Source organism: Bos grunniens, chromosome 3 (genome assembly GCF_055505025.1).
Source record: "Bos grunniens cultivar Pamir isolate PY7600 chromosome 3, Bosgru_T2T1.0, whole genome shotgun sequence".
NCBI lineage: Eukaryota > Metazoa > Chordata > Mammalia > Artiodactyla > Bovidae > Bos > Bos grunniens.
In genome coordinates this window covers 116233618-116250732 of record NC_141167.1, presented here as the reverse complement: position 1 = coordinate 116250732, position 17115 = coordinate 116233618, and the positions used below count along the sequence as shown (strand labels likewise).

Below are 17115 nucleotides of genomic sequence, written 5' to 3'. Positions count from 1 at the left end.
GACTTTTCCCCACTAAGTTTGGTTGCAGATCATTCTGGTGACCATCCATAATGGAGAGATGCTTTTCTTCTGCATCATAGCTAGTGCCTTAAGTTTCAAAAAGCTGTATCCTTGATAACTGGGTCAGGAACTCTGCTGCACATTAGACAGATACAAATACTCAGCAAACCCTATGAATATTTACCATTTAGTGGGGTTATGGCACTGCATCTAACAGCCAACTAGCTGCTGTTGATGACACCAAAGAACATAAATGTGATCCCTTACATTCTAAGACAGGAGAAAAGACATATGCAAGAGAGATTTTATTTTTTTTTTTTTTTATACTGCCTGAAGCCAGAATTTTTCTGTGATACCAAAGGTCTTCTGACTCCGGACCAGAGGGAGGAAACCCTCACACAACGCGAAACAAGTAAGTTTTTTCGCAAGAGAGATTTTAAAAGGGCGATGGCCTTTCCATGTGGCGGCAGCCATCAGGTGAGCTCAGATGGACACTTACAGACACCTCCAGGAACTAGGGAGGAAGAAGCAGTGGACATGGTGCCCTCAGGGTATGTTGCTGGCAGTACTGCCAGCTCTCCATCCTGTACTGCACTGCCCCCAGCCCCCGCACCCCACCCAGCCAACAGGCACACAGGCTGAGATACAAGGCCAAGCAAGGTCATGTCATATATTGGATTCCTGTGCACCATAGTGGCTGCAAATGCTCAGTTTCTAAGGGTACCACCTATGCAAGCCTGTCCACCATGGGGTCAACCAGCTCAAATTTGCTCAAAGCCTTCAGTCTGTTGCCAAGGAGCAAGCTGGATGCCACTGCAGGGCCTGTGGGATCTTCCTGTGTTAGGGATGATTCTGTGTATGAATCTTCGAGGTTATTCCCATTGATCCACTCCATAAAGTTGTCATCAGAAACCCTGACACCCCGTGGATCACCAAACCAGTCCACAAGCATAGGCTGACATCACCAGGCAGAAAGAGCCCTGGTGTTGGAAAGGGTCACTTGTCCCTGCACAAAACTGGTTGTTCTTCCTGGACAGCCTGGAGACAACGTAATACCCTCCAGCCCAAGCTCCACCGCTACTGCTAATACAAGTAACGTTTATAAAATTCTTACCTAATAAACTGTTTAGGACATTCAAAAAAAAGGCAACAAACACAAGCCAAGTCAAATGAGAGATGCTTACAGTAAGTAAAAGACAGAGGTGGTAGTGAGCTCAAGCACTCAGAAAACTTCTTTTGTGAGGTCACCTCAGTGAGAAATGGTGCATAGGTTTTGAAGGTTGAAGTGTCACCAGCAGATCGTTGTTTTAGAATATTACTCCAGCAACATTTATTACAGATGGATTTAAGGAGAAAAGAGGACAAGGAGACGAGTGATTTATCAACAATGATACAAATTAATGTGGTGGAAGCGAGGATGAAGAGAAATAGATGCATTTAAGTCATAGTAAGATCTGTCAGAAATTAGTGACTGATCGGAGGAGAGCGTTGCCAAAAAGTTTAGAATAACACATAAGATTTTTTGACTTAAAAACACTGTTTAGAGTCACTCGGATAGGGAGTGCATTTGAAGAGACAGACTTCTGTGCTGGTATTACCTAAAATGCATGCATAGTATAAAATGTCCTTGCTTGGGCTCCACTTCTCCTTTCTCTTTCTTTCCTCCTTTATTTCAGGAGTCTTAAATAGTTTCATTGCCCAACTTTATTTAAATATTTTTGTGGCCAAATTTGTTGCCCTGTTGCCTTTCCTTTGGCACTTCTGAAAGCCTTAGGGAAGCTAATTGAAGTGTGACCAGTTCATAACAAAGAGATTCCAAAGTTCATTTTATGGGAATCTCTCCAGTCTTCCATTCCTAACTCTCCCAACTTTTCTAATTAAAAAGACTAAAAGAGGGACTTCCCTGGTGATCCAGCGGCTAAGATTTCATGCTCCCAATGCAGGGGGCCTGGGTTTGACCCCTGATCAGGGAACTAGATTCCACATGCCACAACTGTTTGCACGCCACAACTAAAACCCAATGCAGTCTAATTAATTAATTTTTTTTAAAAGGACAAAAAGAGATTGAGACAGACAAGACAGACTTTCAAATGTCTTCACAAACTAGTCAGGTTTTCAAAAATGCTTTTGGACCTACTCATCTTTACCTGTATCTAAGGGATATTGTACAAGAAGTCCATGAAGACCGGTCTCCAGGTCAGGACTGAGGCTTTCAATTGCATTTACTGCTTAATTTTTTTTTTTTTTTCTGTAAAGATTTCCAATTTTCTGAAAATTTGAGCTCTCAGCTGGAAATCTCTTAGGCCTCTGAGTCAGGCCTGAGCCTGAGAGATGTGAACGCATTTATATGGCTGGATTAGGCAGATCATTTCTAGCCTCATTTGGCCTAGACAAGAAACCAGCTTTCCCCCAGTTGCAGGTTCTCCCAGGAAAAAGGCTCCATCACCACTGTCTATTCTACTTTGAGTCTGGAATTGATGGAGCAACCAATGTTTCATGCAAGAGAGAAAGGGGAATTTGCACATGTCAACATCGTGTTGGCAGCAAAATGCCACCCCTGGTAAATGTCTAGAGACCCAGCAGCATAAGCGTGTATCTGCCAAGATAAGGATCGGTGGAGAGAACCTAGGGCCCAGGTAAACGTCCCAACTGAAGTGTTGCTAGTCAGCACTGATAGACGCAAGACCTAGATACGTCACTCAGAGCCTGTCTCTCTGTTCTCCTGTGGCATTCAACCGAAGACAGTTGGTGTATGTTGGCTTTTCCCCACAACAGGGAAGTACTTTATGTCCCAGTCAGAAGTATTCTCAGAGTTCAAAAGTACTTTTTACTAAATGGTTGCTGCAAAGGTCAAACCCGTCTGTATACAATAATCTCTGCTAGTGAAGTCTTTCTTTTGGAATCTTTAGATCTAGGCTCCTAACCATTAGGGTTTGAACAGTTATTCCCGTATTTCCCAGTGTGGGACCCCGAGGAATGAAGCCAATGGCACGCTTCTGTAAAACGGGGCCACCCTGAAACAAGTTGGTAACAGCGGCGGCAACAGTGGCAGGAGCAAGCCGGAGTTGAATTCCATTTAAATAAAATGCCAAAAGGCAGTCAGTGAAAGTGACATTTATGGTGTTACTACAAATGCATTCAGTGGGAAAGCTCAGTAGCAGAAGCAAGGGGGAAAAAAAACAAGCTGTAGTGAAAACTGCCATCTGTATATTGTGCCCCGTTTTTAATATTCTGTATTCTCATAAAAAGTGTTGTTTCTGTCACTATTCAATCTCACAAACTCACACAGAACACTGTTAAAAGTCAGCAGTGTGTGAAATGGTATTTTAAAATAAATGAAACCCGCTCGCAGAGCTGCGGAGGAATATTGCAATGCTGGGCGCTGACAGACAGGCACTGAAAAGTAACAACCGTTATCATCTTAAAGCAAAGCGGATTAAATAAAAACCCACAGCCAGTGGTGCATTACCAAGTCTGATATTGACACAGCTGCTGTGGTGGTTATTTTTCATTGTCTCATCAAGACAAAGCATCATGGGATATCAATCTTCCCTCTGTCAGGCCATGCCTAGTATAAAGTTTTTCGTTTACATTTTCATTATACCCCTTTTATCTCCGGTGCCAGCAATTTTTTTTTTTTTTTTTTTCCTTAACTGTGGGATCAAATGACCTGCGGGGCGGTGTTGGGCTATTAGCTTCTGGCCGGAAGAGCTCCCTCCTGGGGCAAAGGGTAGTTGAGCCCTCTTCCCCTCCCCCATCACCTTTGAGCATCTCTCAATGGTCTAAGATGGCCATTATCCTCATGTGCTGTCGGATGATTAGAAACAGGAATACTCATGTGTTTGTGTGGTGGAGAGAAAAATACAGAGCAACCAGGAAAGAGATAATGACTATGAGAATTAGAAGAGAATTTGAGAGTACTGTTTTACCTCTTTCCCTTTTCACTGGAGAGGGACGGTTGGAAAATACACAACTCTTGAGAATGCTTCAACTGAAAAGCCAGATTATAGCTTAACTTTTCTACACCACTGTTTCATTTTCTGGACTGGCTCACTCTTCCTAGAATTGGCTTTCAATGGAGAAGCTGACTTATCTGTAGAAAAATATATTTTAATTTGACTCACAGAAAACAGTATCTTTGAAAAAAACTCAGTCTTCCTTGGGAGGTAGGAGGAATTGATAGTTTTCTGTACATTTCTTCCCCTACTATTATGTCACCTGCTTTGGAAGTTTATTAATGCAATTTCTTTAGGAGAGAAAATTCAGTTATGAAATACAGTATTTTGATCTCCTGTCTGTAAACCATTAGCCCCAATGACAAGGAAACATGACCACCAAGTTCTCTTAGCAAAAGTTAGAAACATTTGATTTTTTAAGACTGAGGTGAGTATAACAGGGAATAGAGCTCAGAGTCCCAAGGGGGTTCTGTCTCTTTGAGCATCTTCTATGTCCCCAACAGAAGGGTTGGAAATGAGTGAGTGCACTCAAATCATGATGCTCTACACCTTAACAATACAATGCTGTATGTTAATTATATCTCAGTAAAACTGGTGGAAGTAATGAATGAGAGGATGTGCTGAGGTTTTGTGAGATAGTCACAGAAAGGACTGCTCCCCAGGACTTCTCTGACAGTCCAGTGGTTAAAACTCCATGCTCCTAGTGCAGAGGACACAGGTTCAATCCCTGGCCAGGGAACTGGATCTTGCATGGCACAGCTAGGACCGGGCACAGCCAAATAAAGTAAATAAATATTTCTTAAAAAAAAAAAAAAGAAAAGAAAGGACTTCTCCCCATAGGTGCCTTCCATGCCAACAAAAAGCAAGTCAGGTCAAAGGATTCTATGTAAGTTAAGGTAATGCTCACTGACTACTGAACAAATAACCTTGGTACTCAGCATCTCAGTGGTTTAATAAAAGTTTATTTCTTCCTCATGTCACAACCAATGAAGGCTGAGTTGTCCTCCTACAACTTCTGAAGCATGTGGCCTCCAAGATCATTGCTGAAAGAGAGTATCCAAGTGTCACATAGAAAGTTTTTAGGAGCAGGCACTAAAAGTTTTTAGGACTAGACAAGAGGGGGCATATTTATATCACTCTGGCCTCAGCCAACTTTAAGAAAGTCAGGGAATCTTGTAAGAGGCTACATATGTATTCTGCAAAGGGGTGCAGTGAACACAAGGAGGAAAGGGAAAGGTTGAAGGGACAGTGTGAAGTCACAGTGAGTAGGAAGAGCAGAACTATTGTTGCAATAAAGCATAAGGAGCAACTTCCACCTCATTCTGTTTAGCCATCCTGCCAAACTCAGTGACTATACCTCTCATTACCACTTCTGCCCATATCCCTGCCCTCCATCAGAAAACAGAGACTCCATAGAAATGTTCATAAAATTGTATTCTGGTTATCCATTGCCAGGTGATGACTCATCTAAAAGAATGACATAAAACAGTACAACTTTCAATTTTTTTCGTGAATCTGGAAATTGACTGGGCTCAGTAAGTGTTATAGATTGGATGTTTGTGTTCACTCCCCAAATTCATATGTTGAAACCTTAATCCCAATGTGATAATATTAGAAGGTGGGGCATTTGGGGGGGCGGGGGATTGGGTTATGAAGGTGGAGCCCCCGTAAATGTAATTAAGGCCCTCGTAAAAGAGACTGAAGAAAGCTCCATTGCTCCTTCCATCATGTTATGTGAGGTTACAGTGAGAAGATGACTATCTCTGAGGAAGTAGTGTTTTTAGCAGACACTGGATCTGTTGGAACAATAATCTTGGACTTTCCAGCCTCTAGAACTGTGAAAAATATATTTGTATTGTTTGTGGACTACCCAGTTGCTGCTGCTAAGTCACTTCAGTCGTGTCTGACTCTGTGTGACCCTATAGAGGGCAGCCTACCAGGCTTCCTGGTCCCTGGGATATTCTCCAGGCAAGAACACTGGAGATGGTTGCCATTTCCTTCTCCAATGGATGAAAGTGAAAAGTGAAAGTGAAGTCGCTCAGTCGTGTCTGACTCTTAGCGACCCCATGGACTGCAGCCCACCAGGCTCCTCCATCCATGGGATTTTCCAGGCAAGAGTACTGGAGTGGGGACTACCCAGTTGATGGTACTTTTTTTAAGGCAGCCCAAATGGACTAAGACAGTGAGGCCATTCTTCCTCAAGGTCTTCAGAGAGTTTGCAGTGGAATAGTGACTTCGGTGGATCCAAATATTTCTTTATTCACATGTCTGGTGCTTGGACTAGGAAGACTCAGAACAGCTGTGACTGGAATTTCTGGGGCTCCTTGAGCATCTCTCTGTACATGTAATTATTCTGTGTGCTCTCTCCACATTCTGGTCTCAGGGAAGGTGAACTTCTTACGTGGCAGCCAAAGGGTCTTAAAGAGAATCTCCCAAAAGAAACCACCAAGAGTTACGAGGCTTTTTCTACTCAAGTCTCAGAAGTCAAAAGGTGTGATTTCTGCCACAGCCATATCAGATTTCCTTTCTCTCCCAATTCAATGGGAAGAGACAAAGGCTTCCACAAACAGTTTTAAAACCATGACAAAATTGAAAGTTTTAAACTACCCATCTTGATGAAGATGAATGTTCAGAATAAACCCCTATCCTAGCAAATTCTTAAATTTTGAAAGTCAGTCTACCATGGGAATAGATCTAACATGGTATTTCTAACATAGAAGCAAAGATATGAGTGGCTATGAGGCACTGATTTTTTTCATCTTAGTCATCCAGTTTGGTTAAATTTGTTCTATTTTTACATTTGCAACAACAAAAATCCTTCAGGAACTGTTCTATTACAGGTTATCTCCTAGCTATCCATTCCCTCTGTAACATCTCTAAAGGTTCAAAATGGATTTTTTTCAGCCAAAACTTTTCATTAGAAAAAGTTCTTTTGAAGAACCTCAAAATGTGACAATGTCTATAATGACCTGGCTGCCCATCCACCTCAGTAAAGAGAACTAAAGTTCTCTCTGTGAGAACTTTATCAGAATAGAAAGTTGGTAGGTGGCAGAATAGCAATGGGAAAACGTCAATGTCATCCTCACAACCAAAACCCTGACTTCCCTGTAGGTATAAAGATCAGAAGCCTGTACACATAGCCCCCAAATGTAGAAGGAAATCTGATACTTCCCCGTGAGTAAAATCAGTGTAGCTGTCTGAGAATTGCTATCTGTGTGCCAATGATGGCCCAGACAGCCTCATGCCTTCTAAGCTCCAGCTTTATCCTCTAACTTCTCCCCTCTTAACCCCTGTTTAGAGCCCAGCTTCTGCTCTGGTGTACTGATTGTAGTACAGCTCCCCTTTGAGATAGACAGCTGGCCTGAATTCCTGTGTCTCTTGTTGGTGGCTCTGAACTTCTGCTGCACTCTGAGTCCCAGCTGTCCACACCACAAATTTTGACTGACATTCTTCTGCACATAATCACAATACTACAAAGCATCCCAAAGAGTCTTTTAAGTGAGATTTCTGCTGCCATTGCAACAGGAATTGGACCTCTTTATGGAGCAGTGTTATGGCTACTTGGATATTGAGATGTGGACTAATGGCCACCTCAGGACTTCCTCCGTGGTACAGTGGATAAGAATCTGCTTGCCAATGCAGAGGACACAGGCCGAAACCTTGGTCTGGGAAGATTCCACATGCCATGGAGCAGCTAAGCCCATGTGCCATGACTGTTGAACCCTTGTGCTGCAACCGCTGAAGCCTGTGCTCCTAGAGTCCATGCACCACAAGAAGAGTAGCCTCTACTCGCTCCAACTAGAGAAGGCCCACGTGCAGCAATGAAGACCCAGCGCAACCTAAATAAATAAATAAACTTAAAAAAAATGACCAACCAAATTTCTTCCCCTGGTCCTGGCCTCTTAAGTTACCAGTTTACATTCCACTTTCTCCAGCATCACTGAGTTTTCAAGATGCTTAACAATGAGGTTGTGTGAATAATGATAGATAGGTGATAGATAGATAAATCTGAATTGCCCACTGTTTATTCCAACTACTTGCAGAATCTCCCTTCTCCCTTTATATCCTGAGTTTCACCTCGTGGACAGCATTTAACTTAAAATTTGTGACCTCAGGAACGTGACCCAATTTGAATTTTCACCAACCTATGACATCACCAAATCAGTAAGATAGTAACTTCTATTCAGCATAGGGAAAAAAAGCATTCTCACTAATCACATGTTCTGACAATCAAAAGCTCACAACTGAGATAATCTACCTATTGTAAGATATACAGAACATAACAAAATATTTGGGGCATAAAATTTTTTCTGAACATAATTCACCACATCTTGATGATTCATAAGTGGCTTTAGGATCATACTATGAGGCCAGTGCATCATCGTTATGAGCCTCAGTTAACATGGAGCTATTTCTCTGATTGGGGAGTGATTATCAACAGAAGCTGTCCAGTTAATGGGGTGCTGGATAGTAAAGGGTATGGGAGGCACTGTAACGTAAGTGCCTCGAGAAAGCAGCGACAAGACAGTAATCAGAGTGCTCCATCCCTCTGTGGTTGCCATAGGTCTCACTGGGGTTTAAATGTCAAAACACAGCACTGATCTTCCTTCACCAGATACCACCTCCTTCCTTCAACAACTGATAGCTCACTTCCCATACTTTTCTCCTTGCACAGAAAAAAAAAAGGCTCAAAATCAGGTAATCATTTAAACCCTGATTTTCCTTTTCAGAAACCTCATAATAAAATTTCCACTTTACATCCAGGTTAAATGACTCAGCATCAGTCAGTAACCTATAATGTTATTATTCTACGGACGTTTCAGGTTTACCTATATCACGCTACTGATCCTTTTGTGGTTTAACGAGTATTGCTATGTCTGTCTGTAAGCAAATGACCACCTTCAGTTTCCAGCTGAAGTCCCACCTGAACTATCTTGGCCCCTCATTTGTATCCTTCTGATTGGGGGCTGCTGGATCAAATGTTGAATTTGTGTGTTTCTCATATCTGTCAATCATATCTGATGGTCTCTAAGGACTAATTATAATTTCATAAAGTTGATGATTCATTTGTATAGAACTTAAAAACTCTGTAAGTGTCTCAGATTGACACTTAAAACAATGGTATGAGATAGGCAACGTCTGTACAATTAATCCTATATCACGAATAAGGAAACCAAGGCACATAAAAGGTTTTCCCAGGATTCCCACAAAAGAGGAGGTTGAAACCTCAGACATATTGAATTATTTACTTAGAATTATGAAATCAAAGTTTTCATTCCAATCCCAAATAAAGGCAATGCCAAAGAATGCTCGAACTACCACACAATTGCACTCATCTCACACGCTAGTAAAGTAATGCTCAAAATTCTCCAAGCCAGGCTTCAGCAATACATGAACCCTGAACTTCCAGTTGTTCAATCTGGTTTTAGGAAAGGCACAGGAACCAGAGACCAAATTGCCAACATCACTGGATCATCGAAAAAGCAAAAGAATTCCAGAAAAACATCTATTTCTGCTTTATTAACTATGCCAAAGCCTTTGTGTGGATCACAATAAACTGTGGAAAATTCTGAAAGAGATGGGAATACCAGACCACTTGACCTGCCTCTTGAGAAATTTGTATGCAGGTCAGGAAGAAACAGTTAGAACTGGACATGGAACAACAGACTGGTTCCAAATAGGAAAAGGAGTATGTCAAGGCTGTATATTGTCACCCTGCTTATTTAACTTCTATGCAGACTACATCATGAGAAATGCTGAGCTGGAAGAACCACAAGCTGGAATCAAGATTGCTGGGAGAAATATCAAAAACCTCAGGTATGCAGATGACACCACCCTTATGGCAGAAAGTGAAGAGGAACTAAAAAGCCTCTTGATGAAGGTGAAAGAGGAGAGTGAAAAAGTTGGCTTAAAACTCAACATTCAGAAAACTAAGATCATGGCATCTAGTCCCACCACTTCATGGGAAATAGATGGGGAAACAGTGGAAACAGTGTCAGACTTTATTTTTGGGGGGCTCCAAAATCACTGCAGATGGTGACTGCAGCCATGAAATTAAAGGACGCTTACTCCTTGGAAGAAAAGTTATGACCAACCTAGATAGTATATTGAAAAGCAGAGACGTTACTTTGCCAACAAAGGCCCGTCTAGTCAAGGCTATGGTGTTTCCTGTGGTCATGTATGGATGTGAGAGTTGGACTGTGAAGAAGGCTGAGTGCCAAAGAATTGATGCTTTTGAAGTGTGGTGTTGGAGAAGACTCTTGAGAGTCCCCTGGACTGCAAGGAGATCCAACCAGTCCATTCTGAAGGAGATCAGCCCTGGGATTTCTTTGGAAGGAATGATGCTGAAGCTGAAACTCCAGTACTTTGGCCACCTCATGCGAAAAGTTGACTCATTGGAAAAGACTCTGATGCTGGGAGGGATTGGGGGCAGGAGGAGAAGGGGAAGACAGAGGATGAGATGGCTGGATGGCATCACTGACTTGATGGACGTAAGTCTGAGTGAACTCCGGGAGTTGGTGATGGACAGGGAGGCCTGGCATGCTGCGATTCATGGGGTCACAAAGAGTAGGACACAACTGAGTGACTGAACTGAACTGAACTGATGAAATCAAAGGGTCAACTGTGTCCTAATCTGATGTCCTTGTCTCTGTCCCAGCCTTTGACTTTCAGATTAAAAGATTATCATCTTCACTCCAACATGCAGGTAGCACAGGCCCCACCCTGAGTGCTCTTGTTCATCATCCTCGTCTTTCCTGAATCTTTGCTCCTAGGTCATTTTTACATTTTAAACTTTAGTCTTGCATGCACTATTTGAGTTGCAGATGCAGTCACCTTTGTATCACTTGTCAGACTTCATATTATGTCATGAACATGGAGGGGCTTCAAAACATATGTGATGAATGTATACATTTCTAATAATACTCAGGTCCAGCACACCTTCTTCCTGAAGAGGTCCATTGGCAATTCAGCATCTCTGGTATATCCTTTGTAATCCACCATTCACACATTGGCAGAAGGAAATAGGTATAGCATTATTCGTTTGCCTAATAAACATCAGTTTATTTTGCACACTGGAAAAATTGCAGGCTATGGGTCAGATAGACCTGGATTTAGATCTCAAGTCTGACAATTTACTGGCTCTATAAACAGGCAAATTATATAACTTCCTATTTCCTAGTGTCCTCATGAATAAAATGAAATAAGAACCTCTTTGTAGGTTAATTTGAAAGATTGCTGCTAAGTCGCTTCAGTCGTGTCCAACTCTGTGCGACTCCATGGACTGCAGCCTACCAGGCTTCTCTGTCCATGGGATTTTCCAGGCAACAGTACTGGAGTGGGGTGCCATTGCCTTCTCCCAATTTGAAAGATTAAGATAATGTAAATAAAACTGCAGACACATAATAGTCCCCCAATCAGCTGCAAAAATGGTTACCTCATCATAATTTCTTAATGTCTTTTTGCCCAAGAGAAACTCTTCCAGTCTCCATGGTTTTCAAAGACTGTTTACTAAATCTATAGGCCTTTTCTCTATGGCAGCTCTTCAAATATTATAGTTTCAATCTGCTATGCTAAGTCACCTCAGTCATGTCTGACTTTTTGCCACCCCATGGACTGTAACCTGCCAGGCTCCTGTCCGTGGGATTCTCCAGGCAAGAATAATAGTACTCAAAAGTCTCTTGGCAATTCCATGCTTACATGCATTGGGCTTTCTCATATATTAAGAAATTTTCCACTTGGAATATATGACATATATTTTCCATTATCAAAGCATGATAATATGTGATTACTTATATTTATCATCTATGCACCCAACTAACAGAAAATGATGGTGGGATATGACTTCCTAAAAGTTTCAGTTATCCAGATGCTTTCCCAGACTTTACTCAGTTGGAAATGAAAGGCACAGTTCTTCACTCATGATCAGGGTGAGTAATAAGATTTTCACTAGCTAATGCCTTCAAAGTCATCATCCAAGGGCTTTGATTGCTAGAGAAAGTTGTGAGATGCTTCTGATTCTTCTCCAAAAATAAAAGGGGTCACTTGAAAGACAAGAGGGCAGGCAGCTCCCTATTTTCAAGAATGCTATGCTTAAGGAGGCCACACGACCTTCAGAAACACCTCAAAGAGAATGCAAATGTATGAACAACAATCTTCCCTTTACATTTTTCCAGGAAATAAATAGCATTTATACATAAATTACACACCCTGATTTATCCACATCAAATTCCTAATATGATCTGGATAACTGAAACTGTACCTTCAACTTACAACAGCTCCTGGAACCTCTGCAATTAGATGCTGGCCCTCTGAAGTGAGTGGCTTCTCAGAGCAAATCTTTTCATCATGACCCAATGTCTGATTTCTTATTCCTCTTCATTTACAAAATTATTTAAATAAATATTAAGCCGCTTATTTACCAACATTAAATTTCACAGTGATTATGTGGAACATTTCTTTAACATGATTAACCACAGAGCAGTCACTTCTCATTAGTAAAACTCTTTTTTAATGTCCTCAGTAAGGGTTCCAAAAAGCAGTCTGATTTCTTCAGACACTACCTTCGGTAAGTACATTTCCATGGCCTTCATCTAAAGTCTTTTTTAGCATCATCATCAGAGTGTAAACCCTAGCCTTTCCAATATAGTATCGAAAATATTGTTTTCAGATATCAGTTTGTCTATTTGTTCTGACTCAGGTAGACTATGCTACATCTATGGTTAATTCTCAGTAATTTAGGTAAATATTTCATGCTTCTAATGTCTAAATATTAACACTGGTCCAAATAAACCTCTCTATTCTTAAGTCATTGTGCTGTGATAAAGGTCTTGTTATCTGACTGCAATTACTTCAACTCAATCAGTAAACTAGACAATCAAATAAATGAAGGGAGGGGACATTAAACAGACTGTTTCTATTCTATCCCTCATTTCTAAAACTCTGTCAAGGTCCAATTTAGTATTGCTTATATTTGTACAAGACAGGATTTTCTAGATGTCTGTCTGAATATTGGCCCATTTTTAAAATTCCTCTCTTAAAAGAGTCAAGACTGGCCTAACCACCCTTTGGACATTGGATTTTGGTGGGCTGGGACACAGCAGGGATATATACTAAATTACAATGAAAACTGAAAGTCAAAGGATTAGACTCACATAAAATCTAAAGGAAAAAAATGAAGTCCAAGCATCAGAAAAATTTCTTATGAACCATAAGCCCATAGAAAGGGAAAGAAAGTGAAGTCGCTCAGTCGTGTCTGACTGTTTGTGACCCCATGGACTGTAGCCTATCAGGCTCCTCCATCCATGGGATTTTCCAGGCAAGAGTGCTGGAGTGGATTGCCTTTTCCTTCTCCAGGGGATCTTCCTGACCCAGGAATCGAACCCAGGTCTCCCGCATTGTAGGCAGACGCTTTACCGTCTGAGCCACCAGGGAAGCCCCAAGCCCACAGAGGCAGAGTACACATAGAGAATATGTTATCAGAAGAAAAGGGGGTATTCTTGAATGGCCATGCATCAGAAGACCAGAACTTTAGAGTGTTTAGATATGACCTCAGTGTAACACAGGTCAAAAAGAAGCAGTGCATACAACAGTGGTCAGGTGGCCTGGCTGGCAAATGCAGCCTACTGTTACAGTAAGTTTGTAGATGGGGCAGGCTTGTTTAAAGGCCAGAGTCAGAATGGCCATTGCCTAGCAGTAAGAAACTTTAAACAGTAGTTTTGATATTTTGACATCCATCTATGAAGTTATCACAATGTAGTTACACAAGACTCATCTGAAAGGTCATCAAGCATTGCCTACAGCCACTGATCTGACTGCAGAATAAGTCATAAGATTTTGGTTTTAAGGGAGGGACACATTCATTCTGTCTCTCTCTATCTCTCCCCCACCTCTTTCTCTCTTATTCTTTATTTCATTAGAAAATCCTTTATAAATCTGGGTAGCAAATCTGGGACGACAGAGGATGGGATAGTTAAATGGCATCACTGACTCAATGGACATGAGTTTGAGCAAGCTCTGGGAGGTGGTGATGGGCAGGAAGCCTGGCGTGCTGCAGTCCATGGGGTCACAAGGAGTTGGACAAGACTGAGTGAACTGAACTGAACTAAGAAGAGTAGACTGTATTGAAATATATATCCTTGGGAAAGACTGAAGGTTGATAGGCTGATTTTATTCAAAACAATTTGGCAAGAGATTCTATCAAATGGTTATCTTCAGTTCTCATGGTACTTTTTAAATAATAATTTTTATAATTTATAAAATTATAATTTTATATTTTTATATAATTTATAATTAAAATTTTTATAATTCTAATGATTTTGATCTTTACCACATAAGCTGATGTTGGCAGGTTCTGGCTGAACCAGTGTCCTAAGAGCTAGGCATAAAAGAGCTTGCCTCTCACGAACTCTATCTGATTTGATAGCAGAATTTTCCTGTGGTCATCTGGTCATTTGACCTTGGCAGTACCCTTATCAACCCACTTAAATCAAACGTAATATGCCTCAAAGGCTGAATATTTGTGTCTAATCATAGGACTCAGCTATTAAATCTTTCACCCATTTCTTTTTTCTCCCTTTTTTGACAGCCAAGTTTTATGTTTTATAGAACAATGTTTCCTCCATTATAGAGTTCCATTATTTTTAAAAGAGTTGGTGACGCAGAGGTCCCAGGAGATATTTGTATCATAAAATGTGATGTTCACAGAAGTGATTCCAGATGCAGATCCATTTTTTAAAGCTTAGACTCTCTTTGAGGAGTTCTTTCTCACACTTGGAACGTTTAAGACGGTGTCCTGGTTTTGAGAAATGTCAAAGGGAAACAGTTACTGTCAGCAGATTGACACTCCGACTGAATTTGCAGTAGTGTCGTTCACACTGTCTTACACTGTGAATAGTTAAAACTCCATCTGCCCAGGGACCTAGTATAAAATATGTAAGATTTTATATGTTCAAATAATTAGATGAAAGAAATATTACATCTCCTTAGTTTCCCCTAAAGAGCATGCTTCCTTTAATGGTAAGGTGCCAACATCTGTGGATACTTACAATAGTGTGCTGGGCACTGTTCATGAGTCTTCAATGTGCTGGCTTATTTATTCCACTTAGTACTCCTAAAATGTGATGGGTATTATTTTACTTTACTGTTACTTAGTTTCCTAGGCTACAAAAGAGGCTACGTTTAAGTCACGTGTTCAAAGTCATAGACCTGGAATTGAAACATGAGCTATCCAGCTCTTCAGTTCAGTTCAGTCACTCAGTCGTATCTGACTCTTTGTGACCCCATGGACTGCAGCATGCCAGGCTTCCTGTCCATCACCAACTCCTGGAGCTTGCTCAAACTCATGTCCATTGAGTCAGGGATGCCATCCAACCATCTTATCCTCTATCATCCCCTCCTTGTCCTGCCTTCAATCTTTCCCAGCATCAGCGTCTTTTCAAATGAGTCAGTTCTTCACATCAGGTGACCAAAGTATTGAAGCTTCAGTTTCAGCATCAGTCCTTCCAATGAATATTCAGGACTGATTTCCTTTAGGATTGACTGGTTTGATCTCCTTGCAGTTCAATAGACTCTCAAGAGTCTTCTCCAACACCACAGTTCAAAAGCATCAATTCTTCAGCACTCAGCTTTCTTCATAGTCCAACTCTCACATCCATACATGACTACTGGGAGAACCATAGCTTTGACTAGATGGACCTTTGTTGGCAAAGTAATGTCTCTGCTTTTTAATGTGCTGTCTAGGTTGGTCATAGCTTTTCTTCCAAGTGTCTTTTAATTTCATGGCTACAGTCACCATCTGCAGTGATTTTGGAGCTCAAGAAAATAAAGTCTCTCACTGTATCCTTTGTTTCCCCATCTATTTGCCATGAAGTGATGGGACCAGATGCCATGATCTTAGTTTTCTGAATGTTGAGTTTTAGTGGTACATATACACAATGGAGTATTACTCAGCCATTAAAAAGAATGCATTTGAATCAGTTCTAATGAGGTGTATGAAACTGGAACCTATTATACAGAGTGAAGTAAGCCAGAAAGAAAAACACCAATACAGTATACTACCGCATATATATGGAATTTAGAAAGATGGTAACGATAACCCTGTATGCGAGACAGCAAAAGAGACACAGATGTATAGAACAGTCTTTTGGACTCTGTGGGAGAGGGAGAGGGAGAGGGTGGGATGATTTGGGGGAATGTCATGGAAACATGTATAATATCATATAAGAAATGAATCGCCAGTCCAGGTTCGATACAGGATCCTTGAGGCTGGTGTACTGGGATGACCTGGAGGGATGGTATGGGGAGGGAGGTGGGAGGGGGGTTCAGGATGGGAAACACGTGTACACCCATGGTGGATTCATGTTGATGTGTGGCAGAACCAATGCAATATTGTTAAGTAATTAGCCTCCAATTAAAATAAATAAATTTGAACTAAAAAAAAAAGAGAAAAAAAAAAGGTCAACAGATACTCAAAAAACAATTAATTAATTAATTAAACCAACTTTTTCACTCTCTTCTGATACTTTCACCAAGAGGCTCTTTAGTTCTTCTTCACTTTCAGCCATAAGGGTGGTGTCACCCTCTGCATATCTGAGGTTATTGATATTTCTTCCAGAAATCTTGATTCCAGCTTGTGCTTCATCCAGCCTGGCATTTTGCATGATGTACTCTGCATATAAGTTAAATAAGCAGGATGATAATACACAGCCTTGACGTACTCCTTTCCCAACTTGGAACTAGTCTGTTCCACGTACAGTTCTAACTGTTGCTTCTTGACCTGCACATTTAACCAATTTATTGTTGTTTAGTTGCTAAGTCATGTCCAACTCTTTTGTGACCCCATGAACTGTAGCCCACCAAGCTCCTCTGTCCATGGGATTTCCCAGGCAAGAATACTGGAGTGGGTTGTGCCATTTCCTTCTCTAGGTGATCTTCCCGACCCAAGGATCAAACCTGCATCTCCTGCATTGCAGGCAGATTCTTTACCACTGAGTCATGAGGGAAGTCCAATTCACTGTACTTATTCCCCAATAAGCTATCCCTTAAAATTGTATCTAGATTTTTATTCTCAATCTCACTAGTTAGATGCTCTCCCCCAGATTATTATCTATGCTTCTAAAATAGCTAGGTGAACTTTCTTACTAGAACCCAGCCAATTTGG

At 41.1% G+C, this 17115-nt stretch overlaps 1 pseudogene; it reads left to right on the top strand.

Moving 5' to 3' along the window:
• The first annotated feature begins 487 nt into the window (after positions 1 to 487).
• Positions 488 to 1087, top strand: LOC147377069 (large ribosomal subunit protein eL15 pseudogene; annotated as a pseudogene).
• The last annotated feature ends 16028 nt before the right edge of the window (positions 1088 to 17115 follow it).